The sequence below is a fragment of the Lontra canadensis genome, unplaced genomic scaffold, assembly GCF_010015895.1.
Source record: "Lontra canadensis isolate GAN:19392208 unplaced genomic scaffold, GSC_riverotter_1.0 scaffold211, whole genome shotgun sequence".
In the NCBI taxonomy this organism is placed as follows: Eukaryota; Metazoa; Chordata; class Mammalia; order Carnivora; family Mustelidae; genus Lontra; species Lontra canadensis.
Genome location: NW_022631205.1, coordinates 210,173 through 229,781, shown reverse-complemented (window position 1 = coordinate 229,781; position 19,609 = coordinate 210,173). Strand labels below are relative to the sequence as shown.

General features: G+C 41.9%; 1 long non-coding RNA gene across 2 annotated transcripts; it reads right to left on the bottom strand.

Annotated features, from left to right (window-relative positions):
* Positions 1–687: 687 nt before the first annotated feature.
* Positions 688–17,957, bottom strand: LOC116861937. Of its 2 annotated transcripts, none has more exons than XR_004381565.1 (3): positions 17,915–17,957; positions 8,579–8,810; positions 688–1,343 (listed from the first exon to the last, which is right to left on the bottom strand). It is a non-coding gene; the product is annotated as an uncharacterized LOC116861937 (long non-coding RNA). The 2 variants fall into 2 exon arrangements; XR_004381564.1 differs by lacking the exon at positions 17,915–17,957 and adding an exon at positions 11,074–11,317.
* Positions 17,958–19,609: the final 1,652 nt, after the last annotated feature.

The following is a 19,609-nucleotide window of genomic DNA, read 5'->3' as shown; positions in this document are numbered from 1 at the left end:
GCTGCAGGTTCCTGTCTAGAACTTGGAAGGCACCGTCCTGCTGAATAAATGTGAATGCTGGAACACAAACCCAGAGGATCTATACAGCTATGCCCCCAAACCCCAGGGTTGAAATCAGCACCAGAATCCCCAGCTCCCCTTGCATCTCCCATGGAGCTGCCTGCATGAGACACATGGCTAGGGGCATTTGATTCGAAGTCCTGGTGGAGTTTCCATTTTCTGGGTATGTGTGGCAACATAAGCCTCCAGTCTTGGGTTGCAACATTGAGTTCCCACTGCAAGATTAGCACCTGTCACTGGAGGCCCCAGCAGAGCTGCAAAAGTTTGGGAGTCTTCAGCTCATGAAGGAGCAATGACAAAGGTCTACTCATGCTGTGGTTTTGTGATCTGATGTGGGATATGTTTCCGGAAACTTAGCCTCAAATCTGTTTCTACAGCAATCTGCCCCCCCACCACAGTGATTCTACGAGCTACCCATTTCTCTTATGAAATCCCTTTTCTGCCTAAACTTATTTGAGTGGATTCTATTGTTTGCAACAATACACACAGAGGAAAGACAAATGGACAGAATGCATATATTTGCCCTTTCCTTGGGATTGTTTCTCTGGTGAACTGTCATTCTATGCCACCATAGAAATTGTCCGACTTACCTCAGAAAGCCCTGAGGTTATCTTATGGAAAATATATCTAACATCTCCCTTTATGGCATGGGAGTCAGAAAACAGAAGCTTGGAACTCTGAAGAGCTTCTCTAGTTGGCGAAAAAGGAACGAGAGCTTCAACTCTCCCAGTGGAAGCCTCATCCACAATGAATAAAGATCTGTTCTGTTATTGGCAGGTTTGAAAACATGGTTCTTTACAATAATGCCCAAATGCCCGCTGGGAGTGAAAAACACGAAATCGTTCACAATGGTTTCCCACTTCCCTAGACTTGTGTTTACTGCTCTCTGCTGATTCCACACATTTCCAGATAAATTCAGGCTCCACTTCATTTCACTAAAGCAAAATCTCTTCAGCTATGTCTGTAGTTGAGTAGAAAAGCTTCCCACTCCAAGGTTATTTGTATTCAAGCTCAAGGCATTGGGGCCAGAGCTGAGGAGTTGGAGTGTACCGTGGCTTTGCCCAAGGCCAAGCAGAAAGCTGAGAGCACCCAACCACAGCGGATACGAACATCCTTCGGGATACCAGGCTCACCGGGAGCATCCAGCAAACCATGGGGGAGGCAGAGAGGTAGATGAACAGGGGGCATGCCACAGGAAAAGCTTGAGCCCAGTAGAGATAAGCAAGTGGTAGCGGGTGATCCAGGAGCTCAGACAACAAATAATGGTTCCATTTTCTCCCAACCTGAAAGAAGTCTTATAGAACACGGTCAAACATAACTTCCATTTAAAGTTGCACTGCAAGTTCATTTAGCCATGAAGCAAGACAGAGTTAGATGACTTAGAAATTCGTAATGTCTCTTTGGGGCCATAAATGTACTACTTAATAGCTTACTCCTCCAGAGTTCATAAATTCTGGTGAAAGTTGTTTTTTTGTTGTTGTTGTTGTTTGTGTGTGTGTTTGTTTGTTGGCTTTTAATAGCAACCTTCTGCTGTTCCTGAAAAATTAGAACACAAGACTGTGTTCTTGAAAAAAACAAAAGGGACGAGATACTTGACAAACTAGAATTTCTAAATTCCCTTAGAGAAATTCCAAACTATGGTGGGTTATGTGAAGCTCTAGTGTCTCCACTATGTTTTCTTTTTTCCCCCTTGTTAACATCCAAAAGGCAGAAATCCAACCTTAAAGGAAGCAACATATGATACAAAGGAAGTCTCAGATTGGAATACAGAAGGCAGTCCAGAGCAATTTTCAAGTTTAGGGAAAAAATATGCATACACACACACACACACACATTTTTTTTAACATTTTTTTTGCAGAAGTTACCAAATATAGCATTAAAATTTATATACCCTTCAACTTCTGAATCTTATCCTATCCCCCCAAAGTCACTTGTGTGTTAGGCATGTTCATATTCCTGATGATACAGCAAAAGTGCACGATTTTTTATCTAATAGCTTCATTTCTAAACAATCCATGCAAGCCAGGGAAAATTGTATAGGCAGCCAAAATATATGTACAAGATTATTTCTAAGAGCAACAATTAGAAATAACCTACATACTTAGAAATGGAGGAATTATTAACCCGTATTATAAAAACTATAATAAATCCTTACAATGAATGTTATATAATCATTGAAAATACAAATTTTGATGAATATTTGATAATGAAACTTGTTTACGAAGTAAAAAAGTAGCATCAACAAAACACATGACAGTGGTCTTAGTTTTTCCTCACAGATTTCATGTGAAAAAAGGCCGGAAGAGAAAAATGCCAAAGTATTTTCAGCCATAGAATTTTCAATGAGTTTCTCTTTTTTTCTTTATAGTTCTCCCAATTTTCTTTATTAATATATAATATTTTTTTGTGTGATTGGAAAAATCAGTAGAGCTGCCTTATATGGACTGAAACAAAACCAAACACTAACCAGGCAACACTTCTTCTTTTCCTGACATTGTCTGACATTCAGAGAAGTGGTAAGCTCTTCTGACTCAATGTAGATTTGCTAGGGGGTGGGGGTGAGGGGAGTAAGAGGGCCATATTTGTATCAGTAGACCAATGTGGAGGATGGAGGTCACAGTGGTGAGTAATCTATGAAAAAATACTTTATCGTGAAGTAATTAGCTTCATATTCTGAGAGCAGCTTCTACAACATAACAGAAACCTATTTGCCCTAAAGAAGGGCTACATTAGGATTAACTAGAAATTATCTCTTATATTCCTGACAACCCCAGTTCTCAACTGTCATTCTCTCTTGTGGTTTTTGTTCTAATATCTCTGCAAAGCCCCCTTCTACTGTAAAGATGCCCATGTCTTCATGGGCCTGTCTTGTTTCCTGGGTGTTTACCATGACAGTCTCTGTGCCTTATACTTCTAGGTGAAAAGCCTGGGAATTTGGTCTTACAGTGGAGAAGAACAGTCAAGAGTTTTTTCCTGTCCCCCAAAATCCAATAATTCTAAATACTCTGTGGATTTAGTTGTGTAAGTTTATTTATTTATTTATTTTAAGATTTATTTATTTATTTGACAGAGAGAGAGATCACAAGTAGGCAGAGAGGCAGGCAGAGAGAGAGAGGAGGAAGCAGGCTTCCCGCTGATCAGAGAGCCTGATGTGGGGCTTGATCCCAGGACCCTGGGATCATGACTTGAGCTGAAGGCAGAGGCTTTAACCCACGGAGCCACCCAGGTGCCCCGCGATAAGTTTACTGAATGTGATGAGGAAGACATAGATGTTGCTGCTGACCATGATGATGATAAATGGCCCAGTTCCCTTAACTGTGAAGTGAGGAAATACTTATTTTACAGGGTTTGGGGGCGAGAAGATAATGAGAGGCTTGTATAAAAAGTTCACAGTAGTGTCTGGCAATGAGTAACTTTTAAGTTATGTGTTCCATTGTGATAACTAGTTCCTGGAAAATAGATTGTTTGAAAGGAAGAAAGTAATACGCAGCTATGTGCATACAATGCCCATGGAATCATCCAGCGTAAGAGCATGGGATTATGCTTGGGTCTGCATTTCTCTGTCGTGAAACATTGGCCAAATGACTGAATTTCTCCACACCTCACTTTCCCCCCATGTAAAGTGGAGTCGATAACAGTTCCTGGGGTGTTAGGAGGATTAGACCGAGTATCAAGAAGGCCTGGCAAACAGTAATCACGATAGGTAATCACTAAGGTAAATATCTTCCTATTCCCACTTGTTTCACAATAACACACATGAAATTGCCCAGGGTAGAGCACTTCTAGCTCTGTGAAGTTTGCTCGGATACCCAGAGTTAGGAGCTTTCAGCTCTGGGACCCCACACCCTACCCACAGAGGTTTCTTACACATACATTCAATCCCTCCGACTTTCCATAACTAATCGAGCTCCTGATGGTGCCTTGTTCATTTCTGTGCCCCCAAAACCTAGCACCCTGTATGTCCACACTAAATGTTTCATGCCACTAGAAACAGACTTACTGAGAAATACTCTTTGTGACTATGGACAATGGATTTTATTAATGTACAATAATATAATAAAAATTAATATTATTAATATTAATCCCCTATCCCCCACGACACACACATTTAATGTACTCTTTAGGGAAATTTTGGAAGAGGGGACACATTTTACCTCACTCACTAAAATGTATTAAAAAATCTGTATTCAGACTTCTTTTTAATAAAATGTATATAAAAATGTTAGAATTCTAGCAATGAAAATTGTATCACTTACTGGAATTACTTTATTCTGCCTAATTAGAGAGACATTTCCATTATTGGAATTTGGACTTCTAAGAACTTATGCAGAAGCTATGTAACCAGTGACTTTTATGCTGCTAAGAAAAAAAAAACAAATTTTCCAAGGGCTCTGGCTCACACTGCACATTCTGGGTAGGCAGAGCAGGGACTCCGTGGGAACACAGCAAAAACTGCATTGGACTTACAGGCCTGGGGCCTGGCTTCTGGATCAGGTGACCCTGGGGAAGTCACTGCACGTCTCCGGATCTGATTTCCTTCTTTGCATAGCAATGGGGCTGCCAGACCGGTCTAGAATTTAGGCTAAAATGGAAGGCAATTACTTCCGACTAATCCCGGCCCTATTTGGGGAGTGGGGTAGGGGGGTTGGCAAATGATAAGGAGGGAGTGAGGAGATGCCTTTCATTCAATGAGTAACCTAAGTGTCTCCTGCTTGAAATTTCTGGACGAAGTTTCTAGATGCATCTAAAGCAGTGCTCCCTGTCTGCATTTTCCTACACAGTTCCGAGTCATCCTTCAACATCGCTGTGGACGTTCCCAGGCAAAGTCTTTCAAGCCGTTCAGCTAGGCACCACCGACTTCCCATATCAAAGGGGGCTTCCTGCTGAGTTTGTTTACACCATTAAATTTCTCACATGTAAAGCCGGGAGAATTTTTCCAGGTGTTCAAATTCCTGGAGGGTGGGGAAAGTGCCGAGGCCTATATTAGATCAATACCACGCTAGAGTGAAACACAAAGAACCTTTTTCACGGTGTTGCCCCCTCTGGAGATCTTTATTTTGAAGGCAGCCTTGGCAGGGCCCACAGGGCCGGCTGTCACTCTCCTGGGACACCGACCACCCGACCGGGGCGGTCCCGGAGCTCCCGGGCGGGCGGCCGCCGCGCAGACCCCCGGCACCGCCCGCAGCCGACCTGCTCACCGCGCAAGGTGGTCGCGCGGGGCTCACCTGCCGCGCGCACCTGTACCTCCCGGCGCGCGGGTCGCCCGCGGCAGGGTCAAAGCGCGAGGGGGAGGACAGCTCCCCCTCTTTAAATAAGAAGGGAGGAAGATTCCAATCCCGAGCTACAGGTAAAAATGCGAGCGGGATCCTGGGCTTCTCCGAGCCAGGCGAAAAGAGCTGGCAAGGTCACCCATTCAGTCACCAGGTGGTGCATTTAATTTAAAAGGACTGTTAACCTTGTTTATACAAAATAACACCAATATGCAGAGAAGCAGTAAATCCATTGTCGTTAAACAGCGGGGAGCCGCCGGCGCTGGCAGCCTGCCCACCGGCGACGTGAACTCGGCTGGCACCGAGCGGGGAGCGGCGCGGGCCGGGCCGGGCCTGCGATCCCCGCCGGCCGCGCCAGAGAAGGCCCGAGCGGTGCCCTCGGTGCCCTCCAGATGACTCTTTGCATTCTTGTCAAATATATTTAGAACAAGAGGTGTCCACTTAAAGAGAAACATTTGTTAATCACTTCAATGCAGGCGCTTGGCAGCCCTCCAGTTTCACCTTTATAAATATGTAGGATCGGTTTCCAGCTAAGCAGGGGAACTCCGGAGCAACTTCTCTTTCTCTCCGTGTCCCCTCGAATTGACCTAAGGTGAATGTCCCTAGCACCTTATTAATTTCCGATCCCAGCGGGTTTCCCCGAGTCAATGCCAGCCTTCCATCGGAACGTTGACGGGGATGAATTAATGATGCCCGCAACCCAGAGAAGGAGAGTGGTGCTCCTTTAAGCAAAGGGACAGATTCAGGTTAAATTCCTGGGGACTGCGGCGCTGGTGTCGACATCCGCCTTGTTTACCAGCAGCTGTCCCCGTTAATGACACTCTGATAACTTGCGGAGGCCGCCCCGCCGTAAGGGAGTGAGGCCGATAAAGGGGCCTCTGTGTAGATAGCCCAGTCCTGGACCCTGCGCCTTGTAACTCCCCTGCATTTGACAGTCGCTGAAACTGTCGGGAAAAGGCAAACCCCGGGTGCCGAGGTTTTTCCTCTCCGATCTGGAGAGTTCACAGCGTCGACCCCGCGGCCGCTGCGGCCAGCACTCCGCGGGGCTGATGAGCGTCCCAGGATGGGGGTCGGGGGAAGGGGTACCAGGAGGGGAGGAGGGGCGGCTGGTGGGCAAGGCCAGGAGGTCAGCGCTAGGCGTCTTGGAAAACTCTTCATTTTGTTCCGGAAATACTCAGGCGTCCCCACCCCCAACCAGGCTTGGTAAGCGACAGGGATGGGACGAGGTTACCCAATTACTCGGCTTTAAGGGTCCATTCAGCACGTGGGTTGGCCGCGAGAGAATTGCTTTTAATACTTGGGACAATCTCCCTCCCGCTTCAGATTGTGATGTTGTAGGAGACCTGGCCGGGCATGCAAGCTGATATTCTGATCTTACAGCTGAGAAAACAGGTGTCCAGGAAGCAAAGGCGCTTGCCTAAAGTCCACTAGCAAGCGGAGTTGTAGGATGGGAGTGGGGCGGGGGCGTTGGAGGGGGACAGGTCCCTGTCCACTATTCTTGTCAGACAGAGGGATACAAAATATTATACACATTTTATAATATATCTACACAATATATTCCTAGAACATATCGTATGTATCTACATCAGGCTAGGAAGAGAAATTTAAATATTACATATATGTAATGCATATATGCATTATATATAATAGACATAAGTTTATATAAAGGTAGGCATATATCTTTAAATTTTCTCTTCCTGGCCTGATGTAATGGGCAGACAGGGGCTATCCCCGCTCAGAGAATGCCATAGCCCTCACCTGGCTCAGATCCCATCCTGGTAGATCCCTGGGCTGCACTCCAGACCTGCCCCCTCCCTGATTATTTCATGAATACAATCCATTTAAAGATCAACAGTCCTGGAATCCCATAATCTTTTTCATGCTCTAACTAGTCAAGCAGACATACCTCCAATAAGGCAAATGCAGAGAACAAATTTACTTCTGCGTTTAGAAAGGGAAGATAATGTGAAACTAAATGATCTAATTTCCATTCACCTCAGTTTTCTCACCTGTGGGATGTCCCATATCCCACCCAAGAGATTTTGAGAGGTGAAAAAAAAAAATTTAAAAGACAGGCAAAGTATTTTGAGATGCTCAGAAGAAAGGTGTTCACATTTTTATCTATGTGATTTCCTCAGGAAAGTTCTTTTCCGTATCTTAAAGGATAAACTGCTATAATGTATTTTCCGGTGGCCCACAACAACTTGAAGATTATCACTCATATTTCCAGCCCGTAGGGACTCCACAATTTTCTCTTTATAGTAAGGTACTATAAAATTATTCTTTGTATAAAATTTAAATGTAACCCCTAATCTCTTTATTGGCATTTCTTTATCATCTGTGATGGGTAGAAGTGCACCCCCTAAATGAATATGTTGAGGTACATCTGAAAAAAGGACCTTATTTGGGGACAGGGTCTTTACAGAGATAATCAAGTTAAAATGAGTTCTTCAGGATGGGGGTCCTAATCTAATATGACTGATGTCCTTATACAGAAGGGAAATCAGACACAGAGATACATAGAGAGGGAAGAAGATGTCTTCCAATGGCCACAGAGAGGGGCCTGAGACAGAATCTTCCTCATGGCCCTCACAAGGAGTGAGAGCTGCCAACACCTTGATTTTGGACTTCCAGCCTCCAGAGCTGTGAGACCCTAACTTTCTGTCTTTTAAGCCACCCAGTCTGTGATGCTTTGTTACAGAGCCCCACAAACTATCATACCAATCATTTAAAAAAAGATTTTATCTACTTTTTTTTTTTTTTGAGAGAAAGAGAGAGTGCATGTGCACAGGTGGGGGTAGGGGAAGGCAGAGGGAAAGGGACAAGCAACTGAGCAGGGAGCCCAATGCAGGAGCTCAATCCCAGAACCCCAAGATCATGACCTGAGCTGAAGGCAGATGCTTAACTGACTGAGCCACCCAGGTGTCCCTATGCCAACCAATTTTAACCATCTCGGTAACTTCAAAAATACCCTAGAATCGATACTTTAAAAACTTATAAGACAATTTAGATGGCTTAAAATTAGGTGTTATCTGTAATGGGAGGCAAACAGAACTAATATTTATTATATATCTATTCGATCCTGATCAAGATTTGGGGAACTTCATATATCTTTGTTCGTTTTAATTGTTTAACCATGCTTTCAATAATAAAATTTTATCTAATTCAATAGAAGCACATTTTTTACAATGAAAACATTTATAGTAAACATGAGTAATTTAAATGTGTACCAATTATAGGGATTGTACCTTGCTTAGCATATTTCATCAAATTACATATTGTAGAAGGTAGAATCTTCTCTCCATTATGAGCAATGCTATTTGTTGAATTCTTCTCCATCATTTCACCCACATTTTTTATGTATAATTGATAGTGGAGAAGTTTATAGTAGGTTTTGTCAAGGACCCAGTTGTGAGCAGAGATTACAAATAAGCACAGTCAGTCAAGAAGCTTTATCAAGTAGGTATTCTGGAGAAAGTCCTAGAAGGAGAAAGGAAAGATACAGAGGTTGAAGCTCCTACTCCTGTCTTTGGGTAGCTAAGAGTTGAACTGGTAAAAAAGGTCTAACAGCAAGTCAAGAAAGCAAATTAAAACAATACTTACCAACAATGCCTCATCAATCCAAAAGAAAACAAATTCAAGACAGGGGACCACAGATCCCATATACCAGCAACTCTAAGTCCCAGGTCATACCAGCTATCCAAGCATCATTGTTAAAGGCACCATCTTTCACTCCCCGGAATGTCCAGCTTTAATGGAAAAAGCTTGTAGTAACCCCACCTCAGAGTTTCTCAACCTCCAGGCTTTTCACATTTTAAGCTGGCTAAGTCTTTGTTGTGGGGGGCAGTCCTGTGTTTTGCGGTATGTTCCCCGGCCTCCCTCAATCGATGCCATTAGCATGGCTCTCACCCAGTTGGGACAGCCAGAACTGGCCTCAGATATTACCAAATGTCCCCTGGGTAGGGAGCAAAATAACCCCCAGTTATTTTGCTAGAGAATCACTGTTCTAGCCCAAGATTATATAAAGGTTAGAAGAGGTATGTTCAGGAATGATGATTAACAAGACTACCTTGAAAAGGTTCAGTTTCAACATGAATTAACTGAAGACGGAGGAGGACATCCTGCACATATAAGAAGGACAAGAGAAGGAAGTCACCAGGAGTAGATCGGGGCATTAAACAAGCGAACCAACCTGTTTACCAAGCTACAGCTCTACCCAAGTACCCATCGAGAATGTTTTAAAAATCAGTGTGTTGTTAAAATTGCTTAATCCGTGGGCATTCCCAGAGGCTTTGAAGAATAGAGAAGGGGGTTAAGACTCACTCCTCTTTACTTTAAATTAATCTTTAATTATTGTGAGTGTTTTCATCAAAATAAAGTGATCTTCATCTGCTTTCTTTCATTTAGTTGTTAGGCAATCACGTCAGATAAGGGATTTTCTTTCTTTTTTTTAATTTTTTTTAAGATTTTATTTATTTATTTGACAGACAGAGATCACAAGTAGGCAGAGAGGCAGGCAGAGAGAGAGAGGAGGAAACAGGCTCCCTGCTGAACAGAGATCTGGATGCGGGGCTTGATCCCAGGACCCTGAGATCATGACCTGAGCTGAAGGCAGAGACTTAACCCACTGAGCCACCCAGGTGCCCCAGATAAGGGGTTTTCTAAACTGGTTGATGTTTAATTGAGGTCTATCAGTATGACTCGGAATATCAGCTATGGTACCATCCCTCAAAATGAAGACTTATGTCTTTCTGGGGCGCCTGGGTGGCTCAGTGGGTTAAAGTCTCTGCCTTCAGCTCAGGTCATGATCCCAGGGTCCTGGGATCGAGCCCCGCATCGGGCTCTCTGCTCAGCAGGGAGCCTGCTTCCCCCCCTCTCTCTGCCTGACTCTCTGCCTACTAGTGATCTCTGTCGAATAAATAAATAAAATCTTAAAAAAAAATTGAAGACGTAAGTTTTTAATTTTTGTTTAAGTCTCTCCCAGGCCAGGATATTCAATATCTAGATACAGGCTTTCTTCCCATCTCATTTCAATCCCCCTTCTTCTCTAGAGGACTAGGTAAATTCAGCTGTCACATGCAGCTAGAAGGAAGTTATCTGGTTACAAGGAGATCGCCATGAAGACATGAGTGGTATCGCTTATTAACATCACTTACTTTTCTTTGCCCTCTACCTCATTCAGCCAGCTGGGGGAAAACAAAATCCTCACAGCTCTGGGCTTGTGGGAGAGAATATTCATTTCAATGTAATCACCTGGGATTTGTATGAAGGAGAATTAATATGTCCATAGAGAGAGGTAGGACGCAAGCTATGCCAGAAAGTATGATTTTTTGCCTGTCCAAGTTGGACTGGCATTGTGCCTTACATCTACGATTTCAATGCATCAACCCCCAAAACCCAGAGGCAGGAGATGTTTTATAACTCTACCACTCAGGTGAAGAAAGGGAAGGATGATCAAGAAACAGCTTGCCCAAGGTAACGTGGCTAGGAAATAATATGGCTACAACCCATACCCAGGTCTACCTTATCTTTCCACTAACACAAGTAATTCAAAGCACACTTAGCTATGTAACTTAAGAAAACGAGGAGATCATATTCCCAGGCTACTCCACAGAAGACAAGGTGAACCCTAGGTCAAAGAGAGGTACCAAGGCTTTCAGGTTCCCAGGATGCAAGTTGGCATCAGCACCCTGCAGTGTGCTAAATGACGCCCCCTCCTCCAGGAGCAGTAGCTGAACATTACCTTGTTGTTTGAAAGACTTAATGACTCCAGTTCCAACCCTCGGGATGTAAACATTATGCTAGACTGTGGCTTTAAATGATCATTTCCAGCATAGATGATATTGCAAAACGTTCAAGGAGAAGCAGACGAGTTCACTGGGATCTGAGCCCAGGCATTTTTCTCGTGCTCGTGCTTCCTTGCGTTCTCAGAGGACACAGCCAGCTCTGCCCCACTGGACACCATCTTATTCTTGGATGGGTCCCTTGACTACATTTAGAGCACCTTGTGGAAGGTCCCAGGAAAGCAAGCGTGCAAGGGGGCGAGGAGGCTGGAGGGTTTCACATGCGGCCTCGTGTCCCTCACGTTTCCACTCATCCCATAGTTCTGGGAAAGTGTTTGCAGTAGGAAGGTAGATCGGCCCAGTCTGTTTCCACAGGAAAACAGGAATGTGAGGGAGCCCTTAAATCTCGTGACGGGGCCTGTAAACATCTAAATGTATGCTGATATCTACATATTGTTTTGACAAATACTTACCCACTTCCCAGAAACAGAATCTGTCTTTGTAGGGCAGAACAGAAGCCACCAGGGGGCAAATACAGGAGGTCAAAGAATTGCCCAGGTCGAGGAGGTGGGATGGTTTATACTGTGTCCACTCCAGGGTCTTCCCAAGGAGATAAGATGAGAGCAGAAAACCAGGTAAAGCACAGGAATGACACAGAAGGGTATCTGTGGGAAAAGAATGTTCCAGAGAGAGGAAACCAGAAATAAGAAAAAAAATCCCCACAGAAGGAGGCCAGTGGTGGAGATCATCAATGAATGAACTACTGGGATAGGTACTTCATTAATCTATTTTTTTTTTTACTTTTTTTTTTTTTTACTTCATTAATTTTAACTGCTATATAGTATTCCTTGTAGGAATAAACTGTGTTCATGAATTCGTCTGTTAACAGACATTCAGGTTGTTTCCAGTTATCATTCAATGTCATAAGCTGTGAGGTACAGGGTGTCATTTTCTGTAACGTAATACACCAGGATGTGGAATTGCTCGTCATCGTGAATGAGATTCTGCTGCTTCAATACATATTATAAAATTATTCTCCACAGTGATTGTTCTAATCTACAGCCCCTGCAACAGTATATGAAAACTCCCCTTTCCTCATGTTTTCTCTAATATTTGGTGTTATCAGATTCTTTTTTTTTTTTTTTTTGGCAATCTGTTGAGCTTGAAACAATCTGTCTTTGTCATTTTTATTTAAGATTTTATTTACTTTATTTATTTAACAGAGAGAGACACATCGAGAGAGGGAACGCCCCCCCTCCTGCCAAGCAGGGAGCCTGATGCGGGGCTCAATCCCAGGACCCTGGGATCATGACCCCAGCCAGGACACATGCCTAAGGATTAAACCACCCCAGCACCCCTGTCATTGTCATTTTAATCCACATCCCCATCATCACAGAGCAAGGGGAAGGGGTTAATTTTTTTCCAAATATTTCTTGTTGATTCAGGTTTCCTGTTTCAGATTGATGTTCATATCCTTTGCTCATTTTTCCAAGGGCTACTTATCTTTGATTAATTTTGAAGACTCTTTTAATATGTCCTTAATAGGAATTAGAAGTATTAAAATCTATAATCTTAGAATGTAGGTGTTAAAAATATTATGGGATGTCTGTAAACAAAGAGAAGAAGAGTTTTCACAGAATAATTTTAATTTAATCAAATTCATTCATCTTTTTCGGGATTACACGTTTCATATTTAAAAAATTATTTCCTCTCATGACATCATAAATATATTCTCTTTCATTTTTGTCTAAGAATTTCAGGGCCCCCAGGGGGCTCAGTCACTTAAGCATCTGGCTTTGGCTCAGTCCATGATCCCAGGGTCCTGGGATCAAGTCCGGCATCCGGCCGGCTCCCTGCTGAGCAGGGAGCCTGCTTCTCCCTCTCCGTGCCGCTCCCCCTGCTTGTACTCTCTCTCTCCCACTGTCAAATAAATAAAATCTTTAAAAGAAAAAGAATTTTAAAGCTTTGTTTCCTGATTTTAAGATCTGATGTTTATTTTTGTATATCTATATCTGTTTCCTTTCAAAAGCAAGCCTGTTCTCTCCTCACTGGTGTGTAATACCACCTCTTATCCCCTCCCCATGTCTATGAGGGTCTGTTTCAGGCATCTCTAGCCTACCACCAGAACAGTGTTTTGAGGATGATAGCCTTAAAATAATTGCATCCTTAAATGGGTGTGTGCTGCTTATTATTCTTTCTCTTCAAAAGCACCTGAGCTATTTTGGGCCCTGACTCTTTAAGATGCATGAACTAGTTCCATATGAACTGACTAGCTCTGTGGGAAAAAGAAAAAAAAAAAAAGAAAAGAAAAGAAAAAGTTGAGATTTTAATGAAAATTTTAGATTAGTTTTAGGATAATTGATCTCTTTAGGAAAATAAGTCTTCTCATCTATGTACTATATCTCCATTTATATAACTCCTTTTTTGTGTCTTTTCAATACTATTGTATCATAATCTCCATTCAGATCACCTATTTCTTTTCTTAGATTTATTCAATACCTGGTGGGTATTGGGCATGGAATCCTTGGAAGATTACATTTTCTGATCAGTTAGGCTGGTATTTAACCACACAATTAATTACATGTATTGATATTTAAAATTTGACCTTGTGTCGGTCAAATTTCCAAAATTATTTTACACTATCAAAAAAAAAAAAAAAAGAAAGAAAGAAACTGTCTATAATCCTGATCATTTTTTCATTCTAATAATATGGTTCATATTTCTTTTACTTATATAATGTTATACCTAGGACCTAGAGATAGTAACAGGGAACCTCATTGTCTGTCCTTTTCTGCACTTTGAAGGGAGTATTCATGATACTTTTACCTTAAACATGATTTTTAAGTGTTTGTAGAAAAATTTATCAAATTAAGAAAGTTCCTTTTGGTTCCAAAAAGCTCAAGGAATTCTGATAATACTTGTGGAAACTCAATTATCATTCCTGGACTGGTATTAGGCATGAAATGAATGTGGTCCATTCTCCATCAACAGAATGATAAATAGTAACAATATAAATGTCTAAATGTTCATACTTTTTATAGATGATATACTTGCTAATTGCTCTTCTGTGGGCTAATATTTGGGATTTAGTAGTAGAAGAATGTAACATTTTCTATAAAAACAGTCTCTTTGGATTTAGAATAGTCTCTTTTGAGCATCATCACTAGCATTTAGCTTTGATCCCTAGAGAGCTGAAACTCTATCTCTTGTTTCACAAAAGCAATGCGGAGAGCTCAAAATGCAGAAAATTATACATTAGAAAATTCTCACAAAAAGTATGAAGCTAGAAGACTATACTAAGGTCTGTTTTTTGTTTTTTTGTTTTTTTTAAGATTTTACTTATTCATTTGACACAGGAGAGAGATCACAAGTAGGCAGAGCAGCAGGCAGAGAGAGAGGGGGAAGCGGGTTCCCTGCTGAGCAGAGAGCCCGATTCGGGGCTCGATCCCAGGACCCTGAGATCATGACCTGAGCTGAAGACAGAGGAATAACCCACTGAGCCACTCAGGTGCCCCTAAGTTCTGTTTTCAAATCTCTTATTCTAACAGCAGCTCAGAAATAACTTGGGGGTTCAAGAGGCCTATCAAAGTAAGGTCCACATTTCTAGGTTAATTTACTTGAAATAAGTATATTTTTCAGTAACTTTGTTGAAAGGTCCAAAAATATTTACAAGTCTTTATTTTGTTTGGATTTTACTATGAGTCACACTCACTTCTCTAAAGATGGAAAATGACATATTTTTAGCTAAATATAACCAAAATTGGAAAATGATACAGTAACTTAAAAACTTCCAGGAATGTGGTATACACTGTTTGTAGGAAAGTGAGAAAGAGAGAGACAGGATTACTGGAAATATACTGGGGTAATCCACAGAGTCAAAGAAATAACTAAATGAACAAGGTACCTTGAAGGGTCTCAAGGATTAGAGCCAGAGGCACAATACCATTTTCTCTCGTTTTCACCTCTTCCATTCATCTCTCATGTTTCTCATCTCTGCTTCTCTCTCTGAGCCTTTCACCAGTAGTGGAGAACTTTCTCCAGTAATGGAGAGCACAGATGTCCTGGATAATGTCTGAGAGGTTCCCCAAGATCACCCTGAGTTTCAATAATTCATTAGTAGAGGACTCCCAGGACAGAAAAAAGTTGTCATACTCGTGGTTATGGTTTTACCACAGAGAAAGGCTGTAGACTAAAATCAGCAAAAGGAAGAGGCACAGAAGGCAGGACCCAACACATGCTAAGGCACGGAGCTTCCAACTGTTCTCTCCCAGTGGAATGGTGGGGATAGAACATATTACTCTTGCGGAGACAGTCAATTATCATATAGTTTCACTTACTTGTGGAGCATAAGGAATGACACGGAGGACACGGGGAGATGGAGAGGGAAAGTGAGTTGGGGGAAATCAGAGAGGGAGACGAACCATGAGAGACTGTGGACTCTGAGAAACAAATTGAGGGTTTCGGAGGGGAAGGGGGTGGGGGTTGGATGAGCCTGGTGGTGGGTATTAGGGAGGGCACGTATTACATGGAGCACTGAGTGTGGTGCATACACAATGGATCTTGGAACACTGAAAAGAAATAAAATAAAAGAAAATAAATAAAAATAATAAAAGAAAGAACATATTACTCTCAGTGACAATATGTGGCAACATGTACAAAATACTGTCAACCAGGAAAGCTCACTCAAACTTTGTCATCCAGAGTTTATTAGGAGCTGGCTATGTAGAAAGGCTGGTCACTCATGTGAATAACTTAGTCTCTAGTCCCTCTAGAATTAAGACTGGTACCACATGGCTCAAGGCCTTCCACCAAAAATTACATGGTTAGCATCAGATATCCGGTCTGGCTCAAGACCTCTAGGTAAACAAAGACATTCTTATCAGGCAGGACCCTCCGAGGGTTTAGAGATTACCTCCTTAGAGCTGGGGGCAAATTGTCCAACCTCTCCGTAGGCAAGGTCAGTCCTTCATTGCACATCCTGAGTCACGACATCATGTCTTTATCAACCCAGGAAGGAAGAACTGTATTCTCTGCTAGTTGCAGGAAAACCAATCCCAGGAAAGAATTCTGACAGGTCCTGCTTGGGCCACATGGCCCCCCACCCCTGCTCTGTGCCAGTCACTCCACTTTCAGGAAATGGGGAATATGATCCTCCCAATTTGTGTCACCTGTTCTGCTTTGAAGTCAGGGAACTGGGCCAGTTACCAGAACCATCTCAAGGTGTCAATGAAAATAACTACAGTTATTGCAACAACAACCGTGGATATTAAAAAGGGAGAAGGCATAAAGTATAATCTGGTTCTTCTTGTTTTGTTTTGTTTTGTTTTTTAAGATTTTATTTATTTATTTGGGAAAGAGGGAGAGAGATAGCGACAGAGGGCATGAGTGGGAGGCAGGGAGAGGGAAGGGGAGTAGCAGACACCCTACTGAGCAGAGAGCCTGGGACACAGAGTTCCATCCGGGAGTTCCCTGGGACCATGACCTGAGCCAAAGGCAGACGTTTAACTGATGGAGCTACTCAGGCACTCCCGGTTCTTCTTATTTTAAAGATTAAGTTTTGTTTGCTCAATCTAGGGATCCATAGATCTAAGGCAAGCAGGTATTCTGATAAGTTAGCCAATTGCCTGTGGGAGATGAGATAGATGCAGTCAATTCTTTCGAATTTGTGCTATCAGCTGGAGAAAATATGTCAAAACAGCCAAGTAAGGGAGATTTTTATTTTTTCACAATTTTTGCTGCTCTAACTATAACTCAGAATGTTTTCAGAATGTTTGTTTTGTGCACTATGATTCCTGGTTGTGGTTAGAACTAAAATTCCAGTTTGATTATTATAACTCAAAAGTATTATGAGTTTTAAAACAACAGGAAACTATTAGAAATTTGGATTTAAAAAATGTCACATTTTTCATAGCAACCATTTCAATTATTACCCTATGGTTTAATTCTGTACTTATTAATGCTTTTAGAGAGAATAAACCTTAATATGGAAAACTCTGGGTACTGAGTACTGAGAAGCTCTATCACACTGAAAAGAAATATGTCCTTAAAAGCATTCCCTTAAACCCATTTCCTGTAAACAAAATGACCCCAGATATTCCTTGAAGTGATTTCTCCAACTCAACTCTGGTAATAGAGGTTCCTGAGATTTAAAAAAAAAAAAAAAAAATTTATTTCTTACTCAAAAAAAAAAATGTCCTAGATTTAACAGGATGTCATAGGACATAAGTCCGTGGCTCCTGTGATTTTAACTGAGTTCATGAAGAAACTAGACTCAAAGTAAATATCAGTACATAAATAAAACTACCTACGTAGGCAATGTACTTGGCTGACTACAGGCTAAAAAAAATAATAGCAATAATTATTATAATTAAAAATCACCTAGCCTCACAATAATCCAATTTTCACATACTTATTTTACAAATGTGAAAGATGCCTGTCAATGAGGAGCACGCTCTTTGTGGCCCCAAGGGCTTTAGGTAATGGGTGTCAATGAAGAGATTCAAATTCAAGGCTCACTCCAGAGCTCTGTGTTTAATCAGGTCACCTGAGGAAGACAAGGTCACCTCAGGAAATCATTATCGGGCTCAGGATCCCCTCAATACTGGTTCTGTACCACACTCAACTCAGGGCTTTCAGAGGTCAAGCTGATTTTTCCTATGATCCCCCCATCTGCCATGACCGTCCATGGGTTACAACCCTCACGCCTCTAAGCATGTGGTGCTGTGGAGAAGGTGGAGAGGAGGGAAGAAGGAAAATTGTTACCTCTGGAGAGGGACAGTTAAGACTCAGTTCAAATTTTACCTTCTCCCCAAGCCTTCCTGATTGTCTCAGGGTAAGAGTTGTCAACCACCTTGCCAAAGATCTGCCAGGTTCTGCTTGGCAGACAGCCGGAGTCTCTCCATCCATGGCTTCCAAGGCCTGTGAATGTTAAGCTTCATCTACTCCCCAACGGGACAGGCCCCTGTCAGGACAGTCACAACGCAAGACACAAACATTATCCATGGCCACAGTTTCATTTAGACCTTGTTAGCGGTAAAGACACTTCTGATAACATTTTTAAACCATCTAGTTATTGGTACATTTTCAAGAAGTTGTATGTTTATTTTTCTTAGTGGCTTAAGTTCAATTGTTGCTATTTATCTCGAAGTAAGACTAAATATTTTTATATTTGGAATGACAAGCTGATACAGCCCAAATTCTTTTGCCTCGCCAAATTCCATTTTTTTTAATAAGGGTGCAGTTTGCAAATTTATTTTGGAAAGGCAAGTTGCCCCAGAAAGCCATTCTCAGGCTAAGTGGATTTATAAAGTCTATATTTTTTTTAGGCTGTTAATCCTTTTTCCAATTCTGTAATGCTCATAACATATAAAAAAAAAAAAAAACAACAGGAAACGTAAGCAGACCCAAGACATGCCAAAAATAAAAACTTAAGGTTTCAAGTCTTTACAGATTGTCTGTCTTCTCATTGGTATTTCAGAAGTTTTATTTGAGAAGGCAAAATAATTCTATCACCAGTGATATCTTGAGTTCACAAAGGGACTTTTTTGTAAAGCCCTCAAATTAACTTTTCATTTAGTTTCAACGTAAGTAAGTAAAATAAATAGATGACAATAATAACATTAGCACGCTTCTCCAACACTCACTGTGTATCAGACACTTGATGCCTATCATCTCATTTAATCCCCACAGAAAGGCAATTTTAATTACCTACTTACAAAGAAAGAAACTGAAATTTGGAGAAAGGGAGTAACTGGTTAAAAGGAAAGAGAGGTGATTAGGATTTAAAGCCGGGTTGCACATCTCTAAGCGTAAATACTGTGCTCTGGCAATTCTGCCAAAAGGGGGGCTTATGGCCAAGGCTATCCTGGGGAGTGCGGCCTGGAGCAGAGCCTCCCTCCCTCTCCACCTGACCTCACACCATCAAAGGCTAAGGGTCACCAGCCTGTTGCCCATCTGGTTCATGTCCATCCAGGAGAGGATTAGAGATTTGTTGTTCTTCATGTAAACCTTTCTTTGGACACTAGATTCAGCTCTGATGGTAATAAAACTACACACGTTATTTCAGGTCAAGTCATTAGAATTAGACCTTCTTTTTAAGACCTGACTTGAGCATGAAACGTTGTATCTTCCGGCCAAAACTGATTCACTCGCAGCAAGGATTATACACCGCTCCCTACCCCATTTAATGTTTTCTTAATTTGGTCTACATAGGATCATGGAATTTAGAGTTTTGAAAAAGACCTGTGAGATTCATTCTGTGAATTTCAGTAGAAGAATTTACTTCTTTCTGATTAAGAATTTACTCTCTCGGAAGATGTTTTTACACTCGATTTCAATTGGGTTATTTTTATCGTGATCTCTATCACTGATGTTATTCTTAAAGATTTTTTTTTTTCCCAGACAGAGAGAGAGACGACAAGTAGGCAGAGAGGCAGGGAGAAGCAGGCTCCCTGCCTAACAGAGAGGGCTCGATCCCAGGTTCCTGAAATCATGACC